General features: G+C 41.4%; 1 protein-coding gene across 2 annotated transcripts in view; it reads right to left on the bottom strand.

The window, feature by feature from the left end:
• The window catches only part of Ten-a (tenascin accessory), a 1,550,399-nt gene that overhangs the window by 1,366,035 nt on the left and 165,051 nt on the right, over positions 1–19,313 (bottom strand). The window lies entirely within an intron of this gene.

The raw sequence follows: 19,313 nt of genomic DNA, 5'->3' as shown, positions 1-19,313 counted from the left end.
AAAAATCGATTGAGAGGTCAGAACATACAGGAGGAGATTGATATAGCTTGAATCCATACTAGAGGCTCACTGACGTGCCCGGGCTGGGAAAGAAACATGGCTTGTGAACCAGGCTGCCCAGCTTATGTGGCATTTGTGGCTAAGTGGATAAGAGCGCTGCCTGGGAATGTTGACCGTATCAGTAGCAGAATCGAGTCGTGCTGACTGCGATTTTTCTCTGTATATATATATATATATATATATATATATATATATATATATATATAGATATATATATATATATATATATATATATATATATATAACACGTCGGCCGTTTCCCACCGAGGCAGGGCGATGTAAAAAGGAAGAAAAAAAAATATCTTTCATCATTCAACACATTCACCATCACTTATACACACACACACACACACACACACACACACACACACACACACACACACACACACGTGTTGAGGCCCTAACCACATGCACACAATATTTAGGTCCTCATTCACAGGAAGGGGGGCCCTTACACACAAGTGTTGGGGCCCTTCATAGACTTAAGTGTACTCTGAGTCTCACTCAACAGGGGATCATATTATAATGGGGATAATTACCTCACACATGGCAATACAATCGTATAATTTGTAATCGTCGTAGTTCTAAACACCCCCAGACTAGTTAGTTCAGTGGAATTTTCACTCGAAGGAAAAAAAAATAATCTTTTTCCTCATTTTTCATTTTGTCTCTTGTTCTCACTTGCTGTCTTTGTAAAAAAAAAGTACCTATCCTTTCTATTCGCGTTGTTTTGTAAAATACAATTCTGTATATGTATATATATCGTCGCAGGTGTTGCCAAAGGCCTATGTACCCAGCGTCTATCGTTCCTGTATCGCTACGAGCAATCAACGATCTCGTAAACTGAGCCATATTTCACAGGCTCTCAGTGTATTGTTATACCTGCGGTGTATATCCCTTCTGCAGGCGGTCAGTAGCCTCAGGTGAACGAGTGTACGGCCCCACTATCACTGCTGCTGTCACTGTTGCCTTCACCAGTACATTCACTGCTGCTGTTATTGTTGAAGTAACAAGTACATATACTGCTGCTACTATTGATGTTGCCCTTGTCTCCCTCCCCCCCCTCTCTCTCTCTCTCTCTCTCTCTCTCTCTCCCTCTCTCTCTCCCTCTCTCTCTCACACACCACGGCTGAGGGATGAGAGTGAGAGCCTGGCCCTCTCGTCCTTGCCGCGGCTCTCAGGCGGTGATGGATGGCACTGTGCCGCTGGGTTGGCATTGTGGACCTCGCCAATGGAAACATATCACTGGGCGCAGCCAACAAATGGACGAGTCACCACCTTCCTGAACATTATTATTTTCATTCTACAAGATTTTACCTTTCGTAATAAAAATAATAACAAAAATAATATGAAGAAGAGGAATATTAAAATGGAAACACTATCAAGAAGAAACGAATAAAGGGGAATAAGTACAAACAATTTGAAGGAATTTGCGAGCGCCCTTTTGCAAATAGTTGCCCCTTGTTGTCCTGTGTGTGTGTGTGTGTGTGTGTGTGTGTGTGTGTGTGTGTGTGTGTGTGTGTGTGTGTGTGTGTGTGTGTGTGTGTGTGTGTGTGTGTGTGTATCTCGATGATCACCAGAGAAACATACATCTAATTAAACATGTTCACAACAGAAGACACTACAAAGACACCACAAAAGTACTACAGAGTAATATATTCACGAGGAAGCCATAAATCTGTAAGGGTTATACAGCGCCTGGGAAATGGGGATAGGGGAGTAATCAGGTTTGCTTCGAGGAAGAGGAGAGAGGCTCTATTTCAAGGCTGCAGATTATGGATGAAGTATAAATATGTACACTGATTTAAAGTCAAGTGCAGAACTCTCGTATCTTGCACACCAATATAGCACCATGTGAAGAATTATTGTGTTATTTACCCCTCTGTAACGTCAAGTGCACAAATGTAGGTCTTGAGTGACAATGTAGTGATGTGCACCACTGTAACGCGATGTGCCCCTCTGTAACGTCATGTGCACAAAGTAGGTCTTGAGTGACAATGTTGTGTTGTGCACCAGTGTAACGCGATGTGCTTGAAAAACAACTTACTGAAACGAGAAATAGGGAGGGAAATACAGAGAGAATCTAATGAAAAGAAGACATGTCAGACGCATAGAGAATATACTGTGTCATCATCCGTGATCCAAGACTCTACAACCAGCAACCAAGAGTTATAAGGAAGGAATAAAAAAGCAACAGTATCCTGGCTGCAACAATTCACAAACAATCTGCATTTACTAGAGGAGCCTTTAGACGATGTTTCGGTCTATCCCGGACCATTCTTATCAAGAGGATTATTATAATTATTATAATCATAGGGGAGAGCTAAACCCGTAGGATCAGTTTGTGATTATCCTATGTAGGCCTGCCGGCTTAAGACGGATTACGAATGCAGAAAATCTCATGAAGCAGATTACAAGTTCCATATTACCTAATAAAATATACATATACGGGCACTGATGACAAGTGAGGTGGTAGAAGTAAAATATTTCAACAGCCCCAAGGAGAAATCACAATATTTGTCCTCAAAGACTATTGCTCTTTTTCTTCGAGGCTATTGGTTCCTCCTGTTGCAGTAAATAGACCCACCTGCATTTTGAAACTGAACATAAATATTTGATAACAAATGTTTATATATGCAGTATACAAGAAGCATCATCTATACGATAATTTCTAGCTACTCAGACAGACTCTATCATTGTCTACAGAAGAGTGAGTGATGGTGGTGTGGCCGGGCGACGCGCCCTCAGACCAGCCTCACATCCCGTCTGTCCACATCTGTCACTCTCCACAATTACCATCTGAATACGGCACTTCCTACTTACATTCTCCGTCTCCAGAACTATTTGCATCTACCTGCTGTCTACCAGACTATGGCTCTCTGTTGATGGACTGGTCAATCAGGTTGTTGGAGTTTGTGGCATACTTATACTGTTGAGAAATCTTCATGGACTTAACGCATCATTTTTCCGTGGGCGTATTTTACACTACCACTGAAGAACCTTCCACTCTTGTAAGGACTAATTTCAATGTATACCCATGAAACCAGCCCTTCCAGTAATTTCCTGGAGTAAATAATGGTACAGTTTTCTCGCCCCAGTTAGTACAGTATGAAGGATTTTAAGCATTCACAATAATTTAGGCAATTGAATTAAGGCCAGAACCGAAAATTTTCTATGTTCTTCAGATCTGCAGTTGCGTTCGTCTTGAATACATCGTCTTAGTGAACAACAATGTATCAGTCTAAAATCTCAACATCGTGCAGATAATAAATGCCTTAAAGAGTGTCATCATTAGATGGGGATCTCTGTTTTGAAGGTTCTTGTCATCCAATTTATCATTTTTTTTTTTACATTTGTGATGGTAACAACTGTCTACACTGAACGTAAGATATTCTGAAATGGTTACATCAAAGTCCACTTCAGCGAAGTAACTTTAATGCTTCCTTGTTGATTATCGTGTTTTCTGATAAGGACCTATATCAGCAGAACTTTATATATATATATATATATATATATATATATATATATATATATATATATATATATATATATATATATATATATATATATATATATATATATATATATATATATATATATATATATATATATATATATGCTTAACAATTCACAAACAGGCTAAATTATTTACATTGTCTCTACGTCCACAGCAGGACTCGGACCTGCAAACTCTGTATGAGAGTCCACAGTACTTTACCACGGAGCCAGACCCCAGATCAGTGTGGGCGCTTAGGCTTGTTTTCAAAGTTATTTCATCAAATCCTGCCACCCTGATATCAGAGTCCAAATACTGTGGACTCTGATACAGCGTTTTCACCCTCGAGTCCTGCTGTGGACGTAAAGACAATGTTTATATTGTTTGGGGACCATGAAATTGACTCGTGTGAGGGTGTGCAACATGGGGACCCTCTCGCCCCCTTTCTGTTCTGTCTGGTCATCAAGGAAGTCACAGAAGCACTCTCCAGTGAGCTCAATATCTGGTTCTTGGATGATGGTACTCTAGCTGGCACTACAACAGAATCCCTCCTAGAGGACATCAGAAAAATTAAAGATATGGGAGAGAGCCTGGGCCTATCTTTAAACCCCACCAAATGTGAAATAGTTTCTACCAATCGACAGATGATCCAGAATATTAGCGCCGTTTTACCAGGAGCACGAGCCATTGATGAAGCCAACAGCACTCTCCTTGGTGCTCCTCTTGGATTCAATGCCATCGATCTGATCCTAGAAAAAAAAAGTCTCAGACCTCAGGACGATGGAAGGTAGGATGAAAGACATCGATACACATGATGCCTTCTACCTACTCACCAGGTGCCTGTCAATCCCAAAACTTTCCTACTTCCTGAGATTCTCCCCAGCCTTCAGCAGTCCGAAACTCAAGGAATATGACTCTCTTCTTAAGACCATGCTAGAGAATGTATTGAATCTTTCTCTCGAAGATGGACAGAGGTTACAAGCCCCACTTCCAGTTAGGCTTGGGGGGCTGGGAATACGCAAATCCTCCCATATTGCCCTACCAGCTTTCCTCTCCTCTTCCATAGCATCAAAAATAAGTTAATAAAACAAATTCTTCCGGACAACCTCAGTGACTCAGCAGGAATACAGGACCCTAGCTATGCCAGTGCCATCACTGAATGGGAGACTCTTGCTGCTCCAGCACCAAAACCTAGTGCAGCACTGGCCTACAGTCAATTGGGATGGCCCCATTGGTGAAAAGGTGCTTGTCAACATGCTTAGGGCTGTAACATCAGACAGGGAGACTGCCCATCTCCAAGCTGTGAATGCACATCACTCCAGGGACTTCCTCCAAACAGTTCCCATTTTGGCAATGGGAACACACCTCGACCCTAAGACCCTCCGTATTGCAGTGGCTCTGCGCCTTGCTGCCCCAATTCACACGGAATACACTTGTATTTGCGGCGATGCGAAAACCGACCAACATGGTCTACATGGTCTTAACTGTTCCAAAACCAAGAGTTGGCATGCAAGATACAATGAAGTCAACGACATCATAAAGAGAACCCTTGCTACAGCTGAATGCCCAGCCGAGAGAGAGCCCCAAGCACTAGAAGCCAACAATACCCACAACTCAGAAAACCACCCCGACGGGATCACCATCTATCCTTGGAAGAATGGCAAGCTCTTAGCATGGGACTATACCTGTGTCCACATTGGCTGACATCTATATCCCTCACAGTGTCTGGCGACAGGTAGGAGTTGCTGATCACAGGGAGGAGTACACGATCAGCAAGTACAGGACATAAGCCAACAGTATCGATTTGTCCCAGTGGGATCAGAGACCTAGGGATCATTGGGAACAAATGCCACACGTTTCCTTAAAGAATTGGTTTCCAGACTTATCGACACCACCAGGGACCCAGGGGCAGCCACTTTCATGTTCCAGCGCCTCAGCATGGCCATCCAGAGGGGAAATGCTTGCTGTATATTTGGCTCGCGTCCGGCTTCGGAGGAGCTGGAGGAGATTCATAATCTTTGACATATTGTACCATTGTATTCATGTTTGTGTTTTCTGTAAATGTATTATGTCTATTAATAAATTTTCCCATAGAATATAAAATACCCTTAGAGGGTGGTAGGAGAAGAAAATATTCAAACAGCTCCGGGGAGAACCTTGAGTTTTTCCTGAGGTACGTTTATTGTCTTCTCTGAGGATGAGGGTCCCCAGTCCAGTTATAGTGGTGGTACCTCCCTATATATATATATATATATATATATATTTATATATATATATATATATATATATATATATATATATATATATATATATATATATATATATATGCTTAATAATTCGCAAACAGGCGAAATTATTTACAAAAATTATCTCTCAGACAACAAGAGGATTCGAACATGCAAACTCGGCATAAGAGTACACTGTCTGGACAGTCTGGCTGTGTGGATAAAGTACTGTGTACTCTGATGCAGAGTTTGCATTATACATACATACATACATACATACATATATATATATATATATATATATATATATATATATATATATATATATATATATATATATATATCCTTTCCCCGTCTTCATTTGCCCCTTACCCTGTCGTGTAGGAAGGCGTGGTGTAGTGGCAGGTATTGTTGTATGATAAACGTTAAGGTGGGACCAGCCCAACAAGGAGACTTGACTCGTCTCTTGACGTTGCGGTTTACAATGTTGCTGCTGCTGCTTCTTTGTTGGTGCTTGTGCTGTTGCAGCTGTTGTTGATTTTGTCGGTGCTGCATCAAGTATCACACACTAGCCCTGAAGTGTATACTCCTTTAACTATACCTGACAAGTAAACTGTAGTCTAACACATAAATACTTAATAATCTATTACGTGTTTCACGTCTGCCAACTGGTCAGCACTGGAGTTACTTGTTATTAGCTGACACTCAAGACTGACACACAAACCTAGATATACTTACCCACTTAGTGCTTATTACCTTAACTAATTTGTCTATATTAAATTGCAAAACGCACGATATTCCACCACTCTTCACCTGCCCCACACGCACGCACACACACACACATACATACATACATACATACATACACACACACACACACACACACACACACACACACACACACACACACACAGATACACACCACACACACACACACACACACACACACACACACACACACACACACACACACACAGAAACACCACACACACACACACACACACACACACACACACACACACACACACACACAAACGGAACAGGACAGAAGTGTAAAATGAAGTCACGGATGAGACGGGGAACATTAGGAAATCTTTTAAGTTTCAACTTGGTAAAGAAATGAAAGAATCTTGATCAGGAGCGTATAGAAGCCGACTCCACACATGGTTTTAAGAACAGGTACCATAACGAAGAAAAAACACGCAAATGTCTATCAAGATAGATTAAAAGTCCAAAGATGGGTCTCGTCCTTTGCAAACATAACTTGGCTGAGTACTAACGTATTGACTACTAAGGCTTCGTTATCTCCCCATCAAGGCCTCTTTATCTCTCCATTAAGGCCGCCTTATTTCCCCACCAAGATCTCGTTATCTCCCTACCACGAAAATCTCGTTATATTACTATTAATATCTAGTTATCCTAATACTAACGTCCCGTTATCTCTCCACTAGCATCTCATTATATCTCCAACATGGAACTGCAATCTCCCTAACAAAGTCAAGGAATGTCCTTCTTCCTAAGTGTCTCGCTCTCTACCTACCAAGTTCTCGCTGTCTCCCTACCAAGATCTTGCTATCTCCCTACCAGGGTATTACTGTCTATCTGCCAAGGTCTTGCTGTCTCCCTACCAAGGTCCTACTGTCTACCTACCAAGGTCTTGCTGTCTCCCTACCAAGGTCTTGTCTACCTTCCAAGCTCTCGTTGTCTACTTACCAAGGTCTCGCTGTCTACCTACCAAGGTCTTACTCTCTACCTACCAAGTTCTTGCTGTCTATCTACCAAGGTCTTACTCTCTACCTACCAAGTTCTTGCTGTCTACCTACCAAGGTCTTGCTGTCTACTTACCAAGGTCTCGCTGTCTACCTACCAAGTTCTTGCTGTCAACCTACCAAGGTCTTACTATTTGCTAACCAAGTTCTTGCTGTCTACCTACCAAGGTCTTACTGTCTACATACCAAGGTCTCGCTGTCTACCTACCAAGGTCTTACTGTCTACCTACCAAGGCCTCGCTGTCTACCTACCAAGGTCTTACTGTCTGCCTACCAAGGTCTCGCTGTCTACCTACCAAGGTCTTACTATTTACTTACCAAGTTATTGTTGTCTACCTACAAAGGTTTTACTGTCTACCTACCAAGGTCTCGCTGTCTACCTACCAAGGTCTCGCTGTCTACCTACCAAGGTCTCGCTGTCTACCTACCAAGGTCTCGCTGTCTACCTACCAAGGTCTTACTATCTAATTACCAACATAATGTTTAAAAAAATAGTTTCACAATGAACGAATGTGAACAGTTCAAAACGTAGTGTTCTAGGTTCTAACCGGAGGTTTAACCCTCCTGAAATTCGTAGTCCTGGCTCAAGTTACTACTTCACAGAGAGTTCAAAAAGTTTTCCAACAGAGTCTGGGAAGGCTTGTACTGGCCGCTAACTGCGACTCCACACACGTTACTTTATGGAGAATTAAAGACTACACTAGCAGGAAGTGACGGATTCTGCTTCTTCTCTCTTCTAAGACACTTGGCAATTTGCAGAAGAAAAGTGATTACGGGTTTTTCAAGGGGTCGGGATGCACTGATGATGTTAAGGGCTCATGATTAATGAAAATGTAGCTCCATCTACCTTTTATGGGTAAAACCTCACTGTGTCCCATTCCGCAGGAGCTGTATGAGCATTACGGTTTTAGCGCTTCCCAATGAGTGTATTACTACTACTAATAATAATAATAATGTTAATAAAATAATAGAGATAACAGTATTAATAACAACAACAATAACAGCAACACTAACATCAACAACAATAATAATAAAAACAACAGTAATAATAATAATAATAATAATAATAATAATAATAATAATATTCTTTCCTTCATCATGGTGGATCTCATTGGTTTTCACAGTCAGCAAGTTGTTTATAAACGCAGGTGACTTTTAATTAAAATGACCAGTTGTGTGTGTGTGACTAGACTCTCAATATATATATATAAAATGTATCTTTTTTTGTACTTAATGAGGACTTCCGGCAAGGTAAATGATTTTAATGACCGAATATTATTTTCTGTGGTAGCAATGTACGTCTCATTTGGGCTCTGTTTTAATGTATATATATATATATATATATATATATATATATATATATATATATATATATATATATATATATATATATATATTTTTAATGTATTTTAAATCCTTCGACACGCATGACTTTATTTTTTTTTTGTCAGTAATGGCCAGGGTAATAAAAGGTATTTCGTCCGTACTCTCCCTCTGCCCACCAGTACTCTACGCGTCCGGTGGTATACGTTTCCTGCCAACTCGTACTCATCTCCTCCCTACTTCATGTCAACTACGACTCACCTCTGTCCCCACCATACCCACCTGCTGTCTCCTGTCCGTTTCCTACTCGCTTTTACTCATCTTCTGTCCACCTCTATCCACCTTCCACCACTATCCACCTTCCACCTCTACCCACCTTCCACCTCTATCCACCTTCCATCTGTATCCGCCTTCTATCTCTACCCACCTTCAACCTCTACCCACCTTCAACCTCTACCCACCTGCAACCTCTACCCACCTGCAACTTCTACCCAATTCCTACCCGCCCTAAAAATCATTAGTTTCACATCAATACAGTTTTATGGGAGCATTCTACCGTTCAATTCATCTCTCCCTTCATATTTAATCTGCAGGCAAACCAGGAGGGGGAGAAGTGCAAGGGGAGAAGAGGGTGAGGCGAGGGGAAAAAGATGGGGAGGTAAAGGGGAAGTAAAAGAAGTAATAGGGGGGGAAGAAGAGAGTAAGGTGAGTTAGAGGTAACAGAAGAAGGTGGGGGAGGTAAGATGGAAGAGAGGAAGAGAAGAGACAGAGAAGAAAGAAGGGGAAGTGGAGGGAGAATAAGGGGAGTGGAAGAGGAGTGGAGGAAGAGTGAAGGAAATGGGAGGGAGTGTGGACGGGATGGAGTGTGGAGGGAATGTAAAGGGAGTGGAGGGAATGTGAAAAAAGTCTGGAGGGAAGGGAGGTAGTGTGAAGGGAGCAGAGGGAGAAGAGCTCAGCTAATGGATAGCATGGGATAAATCGTACACACATCGACCGCACGTACGTACGTGTGTGTGTGAGTGTGTGTGTGTGTGTGTGTGTGTGTGTGTGTGTGTGTGTGTGTGTGTGTGTGTGTGTGTGTGTGTGTGTGTGTGTGTGTGTGTGTACCCACCTATTTGTGGATGCAGGGGTCGATTTATAGCTCCTGGCCCCGACCTTTCACTGATCGCTACTAGGTCCTCTCTCTTCCTGCTCCATGAGCTTTATCAAACCTCATCTTAAAACTATGTGTGGTTCCGTGGTTCCTGCCTCCACTACGTCACTTTCTAGGCTATTCCACTTCCTGACACCTCTATGACTGAAGAAATGCTTCCTAACGTCTCTTTGATTCATAGGAGTCTTCAACTTCCAATTGTTTGAGTGTGTGTGTGTGTGTGTGTGTGTGTGTGTGTGTGTGTGTGTGTGTGTGTGTCCAGCTATCCTGAACAAGTTCCACCACCGTGAACACTTTCTGTGCAGTTTTTCATAGCGTGCGTTGTACAGCTTGCTGTACAAACAGGAGGCATGTAAGATAACCAGCATAAGGCGAAGGTGGCGAGAGTAGCAAGGGTGGCGAGGGTAGCGAGGGTGGCGAGGGTAGCGAGGGTGGCGAGGGTGGCGAGGGTAGCGAGGGTGGCGAGGGTGGCGAGGGTAGCGAGGGTGGCGAGGGTGGCGAGGGTGGCGAGGGTGGCGAGGGTAGTGAGGGTAGCGAGGGTAGCGAGGGTGGCGAGGGTGGCGAGGGTGGCGAGGGTGGCGAGGGTGGCGAGGGTGGCGAGGGTAGCGAGGGTGGCGAGGGTAGGGAGGGTAGCGAGGGCGTGGCGTGCAAAACTGCACGAAGCAGCAGGCGGTAGACTCAGCCACTGGTGTATTATTCCCCACCACTACAGGTACTTGTAGGAGGAGTCCACAACACGAATGTATACACCTTAACAACTGTATAACACACATCAATATAAATCACAATAGTAACACTAACAATACAGGAAAAAAAATCATTATAAACGTAATACAAGAGCAGTAGCGGCAGCAGAGGAGGCATCACTAGGACATTCCAGATTCTGAGACTAATTGATAAGCATACAGGGACAGAGTGTTTGGAATGAGAGGGTCAGGAATAATGGAAAATAGAAACTTAAAATAGAGATGCATCAAAGATAGTTGGAAGTACAAGCTAGTAAGTATAAAAAGAAGGTGGATTGAACTTCATCTGGAAGAGTTAGACCCAGTTTCAGGAGTTGGGATGACAGGGTCCAAGAAGAATGGGGTCGAGCTAAGACTCGACCCTACTAAAACACAGTTTGGCGAGTAACAGCAACCAGCACACAGGTGGCCGAATGATTACTTGTTTTGGAGACGCAGTGAGCATTGAACAAAAAAAAATAATCTTTGCGCTCAGTTCCCGTGCGCACAATTGTTCTTTCAAGCGTTTCCACCTTCAGATGAATCCATGTAAACAGCAAACGTTCCTTAGAAGTTTACTGGCTCAGAAAACCAGACCTAGGAGTTTTAGCGTGTCCGGGATCTTGGCTAATTTAGCCACAAGCGATCATTTGGCCTCGGTTAGTTCCTAACATTTTTCACTCTTCAAGCTATGACTGTCCACGCACTTTACACCTGACTTTTGCCTTTCAATATATCCTCTGGTTATCTTAATTTCTGTACTGAATGAACACCGCTTTTAGTGAACGACACGCTTTCATGTTCAATTTACTAGTTCCGTATTTGTAATATTTACTTACTTGTCTGTGTTCAAGTACCATTCTTGACCAACTTTGTTGTTGTTGAGTTTAAGAGCTCATACAGTTCAAGGACTGTAACAACTCGATAGCAGATAATATTTTTTGTTAGGTTAAAGGGTTGTGATGTCCCAAGGACTATACGACGTTTACGAGCACAAATCGAATTTGTTATTGAGTTGAAAGTTTCGTACGACCCAAGAGCAGAATGAACCTTCAGCCGCCCATATCTATCGTTGGGGTTCTTGGACTATAGGGCAACTTACATTACATTCATCTTTTTGGAGCTTATCTCGACTCGTTCTAGGTTTAACCTAACAACCAGATCGTCACGCTGTGGGGTCACCTAGCAGTGGGTGTCACCTAGCAGTGGGTGTCACCTAGCAGTGGGTGTCACCTAGCAGTGGGTGTCTCCTAGCAGTGGGTGTCACCTAGCAGTGGGTGTCACCTAGCAGTGGGTGTCACCTAGCAGTGGGTGTCACCTAGCAGTGGGTGTCACCTAGCAGTGAGATCATCTGGCAGTGGGTGTTACCTAGCAGTGGGGTCACCTAGGAGTGAGATCATCTGGCAGTGGGTGTCACCTAGCAGTGGGGTCACCTAGCAGTGGGGTCACCTAGGAGTGAGATCATCTGGCAGTGGATGTCACCTAGCAGTGGGATCACCTAGCAGTGGGTGTCACCTAGCAGTGGGTGTCACCTAGCAGTGAGTGCCAACTAGTAGTGAGGTCACCTACTAATATATATATATACATATATACATATATATATATATATATATATATATATATATATATATATATATATCTATATATATATATATATATATATATCGTGCCGAATAGGCAGAACTTGCGATCTTGGCTTAAATAGCAACGCTCATCCTGCCATATAGGACAAGTGAAAATTTGTGTACGCAATAATTTCGCCAAAATCATTCTGAACCTAACGAAAAAAATATATTTCACTGTGTTTGTTTAGTATTAAATTATTGTAAAGAAATCTAAAATATATATAGTTGGGTTAGGCTAAAATAAATTGTTCTTGTTATAATAAGGTTAGGTAAATTTTCTAAGATTCTTTTGGAGCAAAATTAAATTTTTTTACATTAACATTAGTGAAAAAATATATCTTTAAACGTATAAGAGAAAATTTTAGAAAGGACTTAATTTTAAACGAGTTCTTGCTAATTGACCAGTTTTACATATTCGGCACGACATATATATATATATATATATATATATATATATATATATATATATATATATATATATATATATATATATATATATATATATATATATTGTACATTACACCACTTGGGCAGCTGATGCAATGTAGCTGACACACTAACACCAATATTGTCATTTTCTTCTATATAGTAACTCCTCAGATAACATATCGAAACCAAAATATTAGGAACGAAGACCTAACCTAACCTAACATTGGTTAAACCAGTGTGTGTGTGTGTGTGTGTGTGTGTGTGTGTGTGTGTGTGTGTGTGTGTGTGTGTGTGTGTGTGTGTGTGTGTGTGTGTGTGTGTGTGCTTTGCCACACTTTAAACCCCTTTCACTGTTTTTTTCCAACACACTGCACCCCCACCCAAAAAAAAAAGTTAAATACATTCAATTTAAATTTCCAGACATTCAAAAGGTATATTCAGCACACATTTCGTGAACTGTTTAACACCTTGAGTCAGACTATGTATGATATTTTGAGTCCAAATTATACAAGAGGAGCCGCTCTGCTACCTTACGAGTGGCAATCACAGGTATTACTGCTAAAGCTGTTTGATTTCATGAAAATACTCAATGACACAGCAAAGGAAGGGTAATGAGAGAGCGCCTGCACGCATTTACAATGAAGTACCGCGTACCACGCCTTTATGAAGGTGTATATCCAGTCATGCACCTCATATTTATAATGAAGTGCCAAGTACCACACTCCTGTAAGCTTAAAACACTGACCACGTACCGCGTATTATAATAGAGTACCCGGTACCCTGCTTGTGTGAAGCCGTCCGTCCATTCACGTACCACGCTTTAATAAAAAAAAACGTACCGTCCCCCCATTATAAGAGCGTATTCCAGTCTAGTTACTGTTCTATCATAATGCAACAGTAGCGAGGTGACGTGTGCAAGCTCTACGGGTGGGCAGCGAAGCAGGTGGGTAGTGGGGGATATTTACACAGAATTCTGTAGTATCCTACGTTCACAATTTACAACAATCTAGAACGTGTGAAGGAACGCATCTAATAACGGAAGAATCTACGAGCAATTTCGCCGCCTTACTCTGTTGCATCTTACGTGAGCTAATTAAATGCGCTAGCACACGCCGTGCATAGTTTGAGGGGAAATTTAAAGCACAGGCCTTTGGGAACCCGGAGCTCCGTCTTAGGGCAATAAGAAGGCGCCAGGGTATAGCATGACGCAGCAAGTTTTCATTGCTAATGGGTCACAGGATATAATATGTAAATTTTAGTATATTTTATAATTATTAGTATAACTATGGTATTACACTATTTGTCATGCTATATCTACTGTTACATCTGTTAATACTCTTACATCTAGTACTACTGTTACATTTATTGGTACTACTAATACTACTACTGCTACTTCTACGACGGTTACTACTGCTACTATTGCTACTTCTACTACGGCTGCTGCTGTTACTACTGCTACTACTACTAGTAGTAGTGCTAATACTACTACTACTACTACTGCTGCTTCTACTGCTACTAATACTATTGCTACTATTACTACTACTACTGATAATAATAATAATAATAATAATAATAATAATAATAATAATAATAATAATAATAATAATAATATAGCAAAAATAAGAAGTGACATAGGCAAAAATTTATTCTTAGCCTTAATTAAAAAAAATAAATTCTTGAACATGTCAGGAGAGTGTAGGAGGCTCGTGGGAGTCATACCTTGCTTGTTATCTTTCGCTCCTCCCTGTCACTGCTCCACTAAAACAAAGATAGGGGGAAACAACCCGAGCTGTACTCCACTTACCAGCAGACACCAGAGCCCCACAACACACTACACCACTGAATTTTAATTCCTAATAATGAAGTAGGCGACGGCGAGGCGGGAATAGAAAACACAAACGGTTAAGTTATTCTCTGAAGGTGGTGATTATTTTGATTTATCAACACTTTAAAGAGGGGGGTATATATCATCTATACTAAAAGATTCCTCGTTGTAAAGGAACTAACATCAATCATGTTCTATCGGAGGTAACCTGCGATTTAGAGTATGACCTTGATCCGAAAAAAAATAAGACTGACTATATAAAAAAAATACCTTTGATATACCTCTGACGAGTTTTGAGAGTTTTCCTATTCCTGGAGCCCAGCCTTGGGCCGGTGCCGGTGCTTCCCTGGTCAACCAGGCTGTTGCTGCTGGCGGTCCATTGGACCATAAATCCATTACAGCCTGGTTGATCTAGTCCTGGAGAAGATACTTGTCCAGTTACCTCTTAAAGACTTCTACAACGGTCCCAGTAGTGTTTCTAGTATCTTCTGGTAAGATGTTGAATAATCTGGGGCCCCGGATGTTGATACAGTGTTCTCTTATTGTGCCCATCGCACCCCTGCTTTTCACTGGGTTTATTGTGCACTTCCTCCTAGATCTCTCACTCCAGTATGTTGTTATAACAGTGTGCAGATTCAGGACAAGACCCTCAAGTACTTTCCAGGTATATACGTATTACCATTTATCTCTCTAAAAAATGAGATTATGTTTATATCAAATAGTATTGCTGAGAGACAAAACTGATTCAAGTGTTACAAGGGATCGAATAAGCAGAACGTATAATGTATAAGCGTTGAGCCTGTTAACTACAAGCACCTACAAGGACCACCGTTCGAGTCCCATCCATTTTTCCCTTTATTCATTGTCAGTCGTTTATTACGACTTATATTAGGTTTACAGTGCTAATAAATAATTGAATATGATACATGAAAATTAAATCAAATACAACCTCTAAAAATTGTAAACATCAAGCTTAAAATTAAATATAAAATATATGAAAAATAGGATACACAACAAAATTGCTGAAAAACAAACGTTCCAGCTGGCAATGACAATGTAAAACCTTAACCGAAATTTCTTAACTCTGGAAAAATAAGTGAGATGCAGCCCAGTGACATAACTTGCCAGAAATAGTTCAGTAGGGCTAAATAAGTTATCATGGGTACTGAAAAAATGATGCAGAGAAATTCTGAACGTTGAAGTAATGTACAGAATAATTAATATGCTCTGGATAATTTCTGAACTTCATTAAAATAAGGTTAGTCTTGCACTTAAGAAAATTTGAACACTGAGAGGCCAATCATTTTATTATTTTTTTTTATTATCACACTGGCCGATTCCCACCAAGGCAGGGTGGCCCGAAAAAGAAAAACTTTCACCATCATTCACTCCATCACTGTCTTGCCAGAAGGGTGCTTTACACTACAGTTTTTAAACTGCAACATTAACACCCCTCCTTCAGAGTGCAGGCACTGTACTTCCCATCTCCAGGACTCAAGTCCGGCCTGCCGGTTTCCCTGAACCCCTTCATAAATGTTACTTTGCTCACACTCCAACAGCACGTCAAGTATTAAAAACCATTTGTCTCCATTCACTCCTATCAAACACGCTCACGCATGCCTGCTGGAAGTCCAAGCCCCTCGCACACAAAACCTCCTTTACCCCCTCCCTCCAACCTTTCCTATGCCGACCCCTACCCCGCCTTCCTTCCACTACAGACTGATACACTCTTGAAGTCATTCTGTTTCGCTCCATTCTCTCTACATGTCCGAACCATCTCAACAACCCTTCCTCAGCCCTGTGGACAACAGTTTTGGTAATCCCGCACCTCCTCCTAACTTCCAAACTACGAATTCTCTGCATTATATTCACACCACACATTGCTCTCAGACATGACATCTCCACTGCCTCCAGCCTTCTCCTCGCTGCAACATTCATCACCCATGCTTCACACCCATATAAGAGCGTTGGTAAAACTATACTCTCATACATTCCCCTCTTTGCCTCCAAGGACAAAGTTCTTTGTCTCCACAGACTCCTAAGTGCACCACTCACTCTTTTTCCCTCATCAATTCTATGATTCACCTCATCTTTCATAGACCCATCTGCTGACACGTCCACTCCCAAATATCTGAATACGTTCACCTCCTCCATACTCTCTCCCTCCAATCTGATATTCAATCTTTCATCACCTAATCTTTTTGTTATCCTCATAACCTTACTCTTTCCTGTATTCACCTTTAATTTTCTTCTTTTGCACACCCTACCAAATTCATCCACCAATCTCTGCAACTTCTCTTCAGAATCTCCCAAGAGCACAGTGTCATCAGCAAAGAGCAGCTGTGACAACTCCCACTTTGTGTGTGATTCTTTATCTTTTAACTCCACGCCTCTTGCCAAGACCCTCGCATTTACTTCTCTTACAACCCCATCTATAAATATATTAAACAACCACGGTGACATCACACATCCTTGTCTAAGGCCTACTTTTACTGCGAAAAAATTTCCCTCTTTCCTACATACTCTAACTTGAGCCTCACTATCCTCGTAAAAACTCTTCACTGCTTTCAGTAACCTACCTCCTACACCATACACTTGCAACATCTGCCACATTGCCCCCCTATCCACCCTGTCATACGCCTTTTCCAAATCCATAAATGCCACAAAGACCTCTTTAGCCTTATCTAAATACTGTTCACTTATATGTTTCACTGTAAACACCTGGTCCACACACCCCCTACCTTTCCTAAAGCCTCCTTGTTCATCTGCTATCCTATTTTCCGTCTTACTCTTAATTCATTCAATTATAACTCTACCATACACTTTACCAGGTATACTCAACAGACTTATCCCTCTATAATTTTTGCACTCTCTTTTATCCCCTTTGCCATTATACAAAGGAACTATGCATGCTCTCTGCCAATCCCTAGGTACCTTACCCTCTTCCATACATTTATTAAATAATTGGACCAACCACTCCAAAACTATATCCCCACCTGCTTTTAACATTTCTATCTTTATCCCATCAATCCCAGCTGCCTTACCCCCTTTCATTTTACCTACTGCCTCACGAACTTCCCCCACACTCACAACTGGCTCTTCCTCACTCCTACAAGATGTTGTTCCTCCTTGCCCTATACACGAAATCACAGCTTCCCTATCTTCATCAACATTTAACAATTCCTCAAAATATTCCCTCCATCTTCCCAATACCTCTAACTCTCCATTTAATAACTCTCCTCTCCTATTTTTAACTGACAAATCCATTTGTTCTCTAGGCTTTCTTTACTTGTTAATCTCACTCCAAAACTTTTTCTTATTTTCAACAAAATTTGTTGATAACATCTCACCCACTCTCTCATTTGCTCTCTTTTTACATTGCTTCACCACTCTCTTAACCTCTCTCTTTTTCTCCATATACTCTTCCCTCCTTGCATCACTTCTACTTTGTAAAAACTTCTCATATGCTAACTTTTTCTCCCTTACTACTCTCTTTACATCATCATTCCACCAATCGCTCCTCTTCCCTCCTGCACCCACTTTCCTGTAACCACAAACTTCTGCTGAACACTCTAACACTACATTTTTAAACCTACCCCATACCTCTTCGACCCCATTGCCTATGCTCTCATTAGCCCATCTATCCTCCAATAGCTGTTTATATCTTACCCTAACTGCCTCCTCTTTTAGTTTATAAACCTTCACCTCTCTCTTCCCTGATGCTTCTATTCTCCTTGTATCCCATCTACCTTTTACTCTCAGTGTAGCTACAACTAGAAAGTGATCTGATATATCTGTGGCCCCTCTATAAACATGTACATCCTGAAGTCTACTCAACAGTCTTTTATCTACCAATACATAATCCAACAAACTACTGTCATTTCGCCCTACATCATATCTTGTATACTTATTTATCCTCTTTTTCTTAAAATATGTATTACCTATAACTAAACCCCTTTCTATACAAAGTTCAATCAAAGGGCTCCCATTATCATTTACACCTGGCACCCCAAACTTACCTACCACACCCTCTCTAAAAGTTTCTCCTACTTTAGCATTCAGGTCCCCTACCACAATTACTCTCTCACTTGGTTCAAAGGCTCCTATACATTCACTTAACATCTCCCAAAATCTCTCTCTCTCCTCTGCATTCCTCTCTTCTCCAGGTGCATACACGCTTATTATGACCCACTTCTCGCATCCAACCTTTACTTTAATCCACATAATTCTTGAATTTACACATTCATATTCTCTTTTCTCCTTCCATAACTGATCATTTAACATTACTGCTACCCCTTCCTTCCTTTGCTCTAACTCTCTCAGATACTCCAGATTTAATCCCATTTATTTCCCCCCACTGAAACTCTCCTACCCCCTTCAGCTTTGTTTCGCTTAGGGCCAGGACATCCAACTTCTTTTCATTCATAACATCAGCAATCATCTGTTTCTTGTCATCCGCACTACATCCACGCACATTTAAGCATCCCAGTTTTATAAAGTTTTTCTTCTTCTCTTTTTTAGTAAATGTCTACAGGAGAAGGGGTTACTAGCCCATTGCTCCCGGCATTTTATTCGCCTTATACGACACGCATGGCTTACGGAGGAAAGATTCTTTTCCACTTCCCCATGTACAATAGAAGAAATAAAGAAGAACAAGAGCTATTTAGAAAAAGGAGAAAAACC

Source organism: Cherax quadricarinatus, chromosome 14 (assembly GCF_038502225.1).
Source record: "Cherax quadricarinatus isolate ZL_2023a chromosome 14, ASM3850222v1, whole genome shotgun sequence".
In the NCBI taxonomy this organism is placed as follows: domain Eukaryota; kingdom Metazoa; phylum Arthropoda; class Malacostraca; order Decapoda; family Parastacidae; genus Cherax; species Cherax quadricarinatus.
The sequence above is the reverse complement of the archived record's forward strand: the minus strand, read 5'-3'. Positions and strand labels throughout refer to the sequence as shown.